Here is an 8247-nt window from a genome sequence, read left to right as displayed (position 1 = left end):
CTTCTGCTAAAAGCAGAAGCACAGAGTTGGTCAGTTGTCAATTTACCACTTTGGCAAAACCTCTTCCCTGTATTTTTTTTTTTTTTTTTTTTCAAAATAGGAGGTGGGGAATATGGTAAGGACCTGACTGCTCAGTTTCTTTAAAGCACAGTGATTCTAGAAGGAAGGCAGGAAATTCTCCTTCACACACACAAATATGCATATGTACTTTCTCTCCACCTGGAGGAACAGATTCTGAGCTAAGGGCCAAGAAAACAGGAAACTAATATAAATAACAGGTCATAGGAGAACACTATGCAGAAACAAAAAATGATTTACAACAACATTCAAAAATATTGAAAAAACAGGGCTGGAATTGTGGCTCAGTGGCAGAGTTCTTGCCTCCTACCTGTGAGGCACTGGGTTCGATCCTCAGCACCACTTAAAAATAAATAAACAAAATAAAGATATTGTGCCTATGAATAACTAAAAAAAGATATTTTAAAAAATTGAAAAAACAGGCATTATGTTGAATGTAAGAAACTGTACGCACAGAGTATACACTGACTCTAGTTGTAATTAGATTCAAGGGTATAAAAAAAATTATACCACTGTTACAAGTCAGAATAGTTGTACCCTATTTTAGGTGACTAAAAGGGAAGATAAGTAGGAATTCTGGGATGCTGCTTATACATGGATGTATCCAGTTTTAGACATAAGGCTGAACCACCTCCACTGAATTCTCCCTCCCTTTCTTTCTTTTGTAGTGCTAGGGATCAAACCCAGGGCCTCACACATGCTAGGCAAGTACACTGCCACTTAACCATGCCCCAGCCCACTACCACTGCATTCTATTGACTCAGGTAGTTATAAAGGTCAACCTAGTTTCAAGGGGAAGGAAATTGATACCTCCTCTCAAAAAAGGATATCAACATTACATTGTAGGAATACTCTATGAGGTAGGAGATATAAATTGGTGTGGCCATTTTTTTTTTGTATCACTGATCGAACCCAGGGACACTTAACCACTAAGCCACATCCGCAGCACTTCTATTTTTTTTTTTTTTTTAATTTTGAGACAGGGTCTCACTAAGTTGCTTAGGGCCTCCATAAGTTGCTGAGGCTGGCTTTGAACTTGCAATCTTCCTTTCTCAGTCTGCTGAGCTGCTAGGATTATAGGCATGTGCCACTGCACCTGTCTTGGTGTGATTGTCTTTACAAAATGTAATCTACCACATAATGTATTGTTTTTTAGCTTTTCCTTGTTCCTATTCATGAATGGTTACAATAAATCTCCAAATTCTAATATTAATATTTTTTGGTACCGGGGATTGAACTCATTAACTACTGAGCCATATTCCCATCCCTTTTCAAAATATTTTATTTTGAAACAGGGTCTCACTAAGTTGCTGAGGCTAGCTTTGAACTTGCAATCCTCCTGTTTCAGCCTTCTGATCCACTGGGATTACAGGCGTGAGCAGCTCTAACAACTACTATCTCTTGATAATACTATGACAATGATAATGTCTTCTATTATCATTTAAACTATCTTTATATCATATCACCATTGCCTACTTGGTTTATTGCAATAATCTAACAAAATCAGTGTTTTTTTAACCTTTAATGTTATATCTTTCCAATTATTCTTCATACTAAAGCTAGAACAGTTAAAAAACTAAACACACAGCCTACACAATTATCCCTAAGTATGCTAATCCTGGTTTGAAGATTCCACCAGACTGCTTATAAGGCAAGCAATTGATTTGCAGTTTTCTCTTTCTTTACTGATGCACAGTCCATCATTCTTTACCATGACAGTTGCTTTTAAACAGAAGTTATAGTTTGGCTACAGTTCTCCGAAGATGTCATTCCAGGTAATTTGTTCCTGTGTGGAATGTCATTTAGGTAACAGAATATTTCCACAAGTTACAGTGTTTCTCAGAGTGTGGCCAGAGGATCACCTGCAACAGATTGGCGGGCAGAGGGCTGGAGGGTTCCAAAAAGCTGTTTTCAAGTAAAGAACACCTTGAGATTCTAAGATACACTAACATTTGAGAACCATTAGTTCAAGTGTCTGTAACTTTCCCAGTTAAAACAGTTGACATTTCATCTGATGGTCTTTAACTTCTGACATTCCACCTTTAGCCACCCCTGGGGAAGATAATAACCATTCACACTTGGGATAGGGATAGTCACTGCTGCTGCTGCTGCTTCTTCTTTTTAACATTCCTTTTAACACATTTTATTGTTTCTCACAAATTAGGGAAAATATTCGTTTATCAGTAATAGAAAAATCCTTACTTTACAAAACAAGTGAAAAAGCACCAAAGAATTTGGCAACAACTCTGATGAATTCCTGTGTTAATAATTTACAGTTCTTTTAAACTACATTGTAATTTAGTATTGAAAGCTTTCATAAAGAATACTAAATCCAGTAACTCCTGAAACGACCCATAAGCATTGACACTACTCCTTTAATTCTTCCTGTGTTCATACTTATATACTGATTTATTTCACAAATCTTCTCTTACAACTAAATGGACTGAGATTAAATATATAATACTATCTTTTTTGAAATAATAGGCATAGGGCACAAAAAAGCTTTGAGTGTTGACTTCCCCCCAAAATTGTTAGCTGAATCTAATATAATCCACTTAAGTCAATAAACTGTGATAAGCTGGGTGCAATTAACCTCTAAATAATGTAACCCTTTGAAGATTTTAATTACTCTTATTTGCTAGAATAAAGTGGGATTATTTTGGATGTCATGGTAAAGTGCTTGTTAGAGGGGAAAAAAGCCTACATTTAACTTTACTTTAGTGGTATAATCAGTAATTGTCCTGATGTATAGGCTTCATAGCTTGTAACCAAAAACAAATTAAAGGCATAATTTCAGCATTCTATAGTTGCTTTGAATTTTGAGAATAGCTGGGCATGGTGGCATACACCTGAAATTCCCAGTGGCTCGGGAGGCTGAGGCAGGGGGATCGAAGGTTCAAAGCCAGCCTTAGCAAAAGTGAGGCTCTAAGCAACTCAGTGAGACCCTGTCTCTAAATAAAATACAAAATAAGGCTGGGGATGTGTCAGTGGTCAGTGCCCCTAAGTTCAATCCCTGGTACCAAAAATAAATAAATAAATAAATAAACTTCTTTGAAAAATAAAGAAGTTTTGAAACTTTTAGAAGTACATAAACTTTTTTTCAGACCTTTAAGTCAGTTATTATACCAAACTGTGAGCAAATAGCATGTGAGTTACTTAAAAGTGTTAATATAATCCCAAAGTACTCAAAGGTATCTTGGTAATTTAGAAGAGATATTCATCCCACCTGAGTTTAAACTCAAACATAAATCTAGTAAAGAGGGTGTGGTGGTTCAACGAAATTAAGGAATCTTTGATTTCTTTTTGTGATAAAAAAGTGACAAGAGAAATTTTATGTGAAAGTGAAGCCAGATTTAAAGATAGGTAGTTAGTATAGTTAGATAAAATGGAGACCATTATCAAGAATGGAGTCCAAGAAACCAGAGCAGCACCTGGGGAAAAGAACCCATCTTAAGGAACTGTTAATGAAGTAGCTCCCTGAAAACAGGTAGGTGCTAATCAAAAACCACCCCAGACCCTTCCTGCCCAGGTTAATCCTTCAGCCCACTATCTCCCACCTTTTGGCCTTCCTACCTGGATTCTATCACTGCAGGATAAAGGGAGACAAAGGACATGAATATGGGAAGACTAAAAGAAGACCTTAGCTATAAAAAAGGGAAGACCTCGCCCTTCCACGGATTCTGCCTTTTGGGTCCCCTTCTTCCTCTGGGGAGAAGTCTTTTCTGCTATCCTTTAATAAAGCCTTCTATTTTCCACTCTACACTTGCCTCGGCGTGCTTCTTTGGTGTTATACTTCAGCATTCAGGGAAGCAAGGACTCATCACCGGTAAACAGCAGTAACAAAAGTTTTAGCCATCAAAAAGTACTGCTACCTACTCATGCACAAAACTGCCTCCAAAGAGTTATCCAAGATCCCTTGCATGAAAAAAAAAAAGAAGTACAATCGAAGATAGCACAATCCTGTCAAATTGGACAAATGAAGTATGACTTTTCATGTGGCTCTACAGAATGTCTATATATTCAACTTTCCCCATCAGTGTTCCTGTTTCAGAAGGGAGTCTTGCTCCTGCTGGTTTTTATTAAACTGGTGTGAATGACAAAGTCAGATGCTTCTATTGTGGCCTGACGCTGGATAACTGGAAACAAGGAGACAATCCTATTGAAAAGTGTAAACAGCTATATTCTAGCTATAGCTTTATTCAGAATCTGGTTTCAGCTAGTCTACGATCCACCCCTAAGAATACCTCTCCAATGAGAAAACAGTTTTGAACATTCATTATCTCCTAGTTTGGAACATAGTGGCTCATTCCATGATTATTATTCCAGCCTTTCACCAAATCCTCTTAATTCTAGAGCTGTTGAAGACTTCTCTCCTTTGATAACTAACCCCTACAGTTACCCAATGAGTACTGAAGAAGCCAGATTTCTTACTTACAATGCGTGGCTGTCAACATTTTTGTTGCCATTGGAATTGGTGACAGCTGGCTTTTACTGCATAGGACTTGGATGTAGGGTAGCATGCTTTGCCTGTGGTGGGAAGCTAAGTAACTGGGAACCAAAGGATGATGCTATGTCAGAACACAGGAGATATTTTCCCAAGTGTCCATTTTTGGAAAATTCTCTAGAAATGCTGAGGTTTAGTATTTCAAATCAGCATGCAGACACACGCAGCTTGAATGAGAACGTTTATGTGCTCACGATCTAGTGTTCCAGTTCAGCCTGAGCAGCTTGCAAGTGCTGGTTTTTGTTAAGCGGATCACAATGATGATGTCAAATTCTTTTGTTGTGATGGTGGCTTGACATGCTGGGAACTGTTAACTCTTCTACATTTGCTAAACATTATCTATACTTTGTTTCTACTTCCTGCAGTTTCGTGTTGTCTTTCTTCCTAACTCTGCATATCTCTTTATTATACCTGGTCAACTGATGGTATTTTCTCCATAAACTTAGCCATAAAATTTCCACAGCACACACTTTCTATATTTCATTTAAAAATTTAAATAAACTGATCTTCATTTAAGAACAATTCAGATAGGGTATCAGTCATGCTGTAATTTATAGATGAATCAATTTATCAAAAGACAGCTTTTTGTTATCATGACTGCCTAACAATACATTACCAACAGAATTACTGTATATTCAGAATGTACCAGAATTTACTACCTTTCTTTCTGAAAACTCAATATTTTAAAATATGGTTCATACACAAAAATCATACTCCATGAAATTCAAGTTTTATCCCTTTATAAAGCTTTGTACTGGGCTGGGGATGTGGCTCAAGCGGTATCGCGCTCGCCTGGCTTGCGTGCGGCCCGGGTTCGATCCTCAGCACCACATACAAACAAAGATGTTGTGTCCGCCAAAAACTAAAAAATAAATATTAAAAAAAATTCTCTCTCTCTCTCTCTCTCACTCACTCTATCTTTATTTAAAAAAAAAAAAGAAAGAAAAAGAAAAAAGCTTTGTACTCTCCATAATGAGATTTATGTCTGCAGGGGGAAAAAATGAGTAGGGGGGAACTCTTGAGGGCTGTACATCACAGTACTGGGGCTGAAAGTACCTCAGCAGGGCAGCTGCTAGGAGGCCTCCTCAGGCCAGGAAAGCAAAAGCATCTCAATGAACCAGAGCCGGGTTGCAACCAGTCAGCCAGTCAGCCTCTTCTTGACTGAAGGGCAACCCTATTTCCTCGATCACCTTGCTGTCTGTGAGAGAAACACAGTAGCTCATTTAGTTGAGCCTGCTCTGATGGTTTAAAGTGTGCCTTGAAGATTTGCTCTGCTCCCTCAATCTGGAATACTTTCTTTCCCGACTCTGTCCCTCCAAGAATCATCTAGTTATGGGAACCCTCCAAGCAATCCTTCTGAAATTTGTTCATGCAAAGCCCAGCCATCTATTCAACAAATGATTTATTGAGTACCTACTATGTGCCAAGTTCTGTTCCAGGCCTGGAAATAAAACATGGAACAAGCCAGATAAAAATCCTTATCCTTGTGGAATTAATATTCTGGTGTAGAAGATAGACAATAAGTAATTAAGAAGAAAATCATGGTATGTTAGAAGGGGAAACAGGAGTGGGGTGGAACTCCAATTTCACTAACTGCAGTGGTGGCAGAGCTCACTGAGATCAGTAGGTAGAAGTTGGAGGGTGGTCCATGTGCAGGAAAGTGGGGGAAGTGGTCAAACAGGTTATGAGTGGCCAGACTGCCTCAGGCTTTGTAGGCCATTGTAAAGACTAGGGGTTTTTTTGAGTGAAATGGGAAGCCTTTGCAGTGGTTTAAGCAAAGGAGGAACATCATTCGTTTGATGTTTTTGAAACATCTGCCTAACCGTGGTGAGGAGAGAATGGACAAGAAATGTCAAATCAATAAGCTATCACAACAATAATCCAGGCAAGGCATGATGGTGTTTTGTTTTGGATCAATGATGGCAGGTGTAGAAGTCAGATTAACATTTAATTTAGTTTACCGATGTGTCAAGTGAATCCGTAATACACTTCTGCAGTAATTTTTTTTTCTTTTTTTTCACATTGGATCTCAGGGAATGGTGGTTACCAAGGAAAGTGAGGGAAGATTCGAGGTTGCCAAGGAGACAGAGCCGCATAGATTTGAAAACCTGAGAGGGTTCTAGGCCTCCAAGCCTCTGGCGCAGCAATAATTCTGCAGCTAAACCCCCCACCCGCTTCCCACTAACCATGCGCAACAGGGCAGGTGGGAGCCTATGGAAGGAGCAGGACTTTTGCAAAGTGGAACAAACGCACTCCGGGAATCGTAGTTCAGAACCGCCGCGCAGGCGCAGTGGCTGCCGCGGGCTTGCGCGCGCAGCCGCTGCGGGACCAGCTTCTGGAAGCTCATTGCGGTGGCGTTGGAGCTGGCTGTGGATGCTGATGCAGGTACTGGTTGTCCTGGACCCCTAGTCTGGGAACTGCGACGAGTGGCCGGCTCCGAGCGCGCACCTGGGGGCAGGGTGGGGACGAGAGCAGCCAGCGGACCTGGCTGTGCACTGCGGCTGCTGCTCCTGCCGCGGGAGTCGGGCGCTGTCCTGCAGGACAGAGCCACCCGCTTCTCTCCATCCCTCCCTGCGCCCAGGGGTTCGAAACTTCGGCAGTCTTGTATTTTGGGCGGGATAATTCCTTGGGGGGGTGTGTGTGGGTGTGTGTGCGTTTTGCCAGCATCCCTGGCTTTAGCCCCTAGATACCAGTTAAAGCATCCTTCCTCTCCGGTCCAGATCACTAAAAATGTTTTCAGGTATTGCCAAATGACCCTTTTGGGACAAAATCGTCTCTCCCTTTCTTCCCCCTGGTTGAGAATCTTTGCCTGCTTCTCATTTTCACTGAGCCTCTATTGTAACTCCAGGGAGACGGAGTCGAGAGTGTGTTAGTCCCAGGTGCCCTGCAGGGCGCCAGTGGTAGATAAGTGGGCGCCTAGTATTTAGCAAAGGAATAAGTGACATTATGCGTGCTGCGTTCGGTCCTCGGAGATGAGTACAGTATTGGGTACGCAAGATTATTATTTGTATAATAATTGCAGTAAGAGACGCCCATCTTCTCTGTTGCCCCGCAGTGGTTCATCTTAGGTTGTGTTGTTATTTCCTGAACCCTTGGGAGAGTGGGTCCCCCGCCTGACTAGTCCTCACAATGCTCATTCCCAGCTCATTGTAGATGCTCAGTCACTTGTAGAATGAATGAATGCATGCAACACAGCAGGCTGTGTGCATTTGGGGATCAAAGAGAGTTTCACACAAGAGGTGACAGGAGGTGAAAGGAGTCAGTTTTTAAAGAAAGAATTAAAGTTTGGTAGGAGCCTTGAAGGAGGCAGCAGTCCAAGGAGAGGGAATAGCCATCGTGCAAAGAATAGGAGAGTATAGACTGGGAATGGGGGGATATTTCTTTATGGCTGCACTGTCAATCTGCTAGCTAGAGCTGGAGAGATGAAGTCAGCCAGGCATGTTTCTTGATGGTTGTGCACACCCCTCTGCATTGAAATTATATCTGAGACGGCTGGCCAGTGCATTGAACTTTATCTGAAACAGCTGGCCAGTACGGAAGTACAAACAGGGGAGTGACAGGATCAACTTTTGTGTGTTAGAAAAAATCCCTTGGCCATGGTGTGAGACTAGATTGAAGAAACCTGTTCTTAGGCAGTTTCAGTGCAATAGAATGGAAAGGGTCTT

At 41.0% G+C, this 8247-nt stretch overlaps 1 pseudogene; it reads left to right on the top strand.

The window, feature by feature from the left end:
- Positions 1-3956: 3956 nt before the first annotated feature.
- Positions 3957-4970, top strand: LOC107147604 (annotated as a pseudogene).
- Positions 4971-8247: the final 3277 nt, after the last annotated feature.

This window comes from Marmota marmota, unplaced genomic scaffold (genome assembly GCF_001458135.2).
Source record: "Marmota marmota marmota unplaced genomic scaffold, marMar, whole genome shotgun sequence".
Taxonomy (NCBI): Eukaryota; Metazoa; Chordata; class Mammalia; order Rodentia; family Sciuridae; genus Marmota; species Marmota marmota.
Note: the sequence above shows the minus strand (reverse complement) of the source record. Positions and strands in the feature narration are given on the sequence as shown.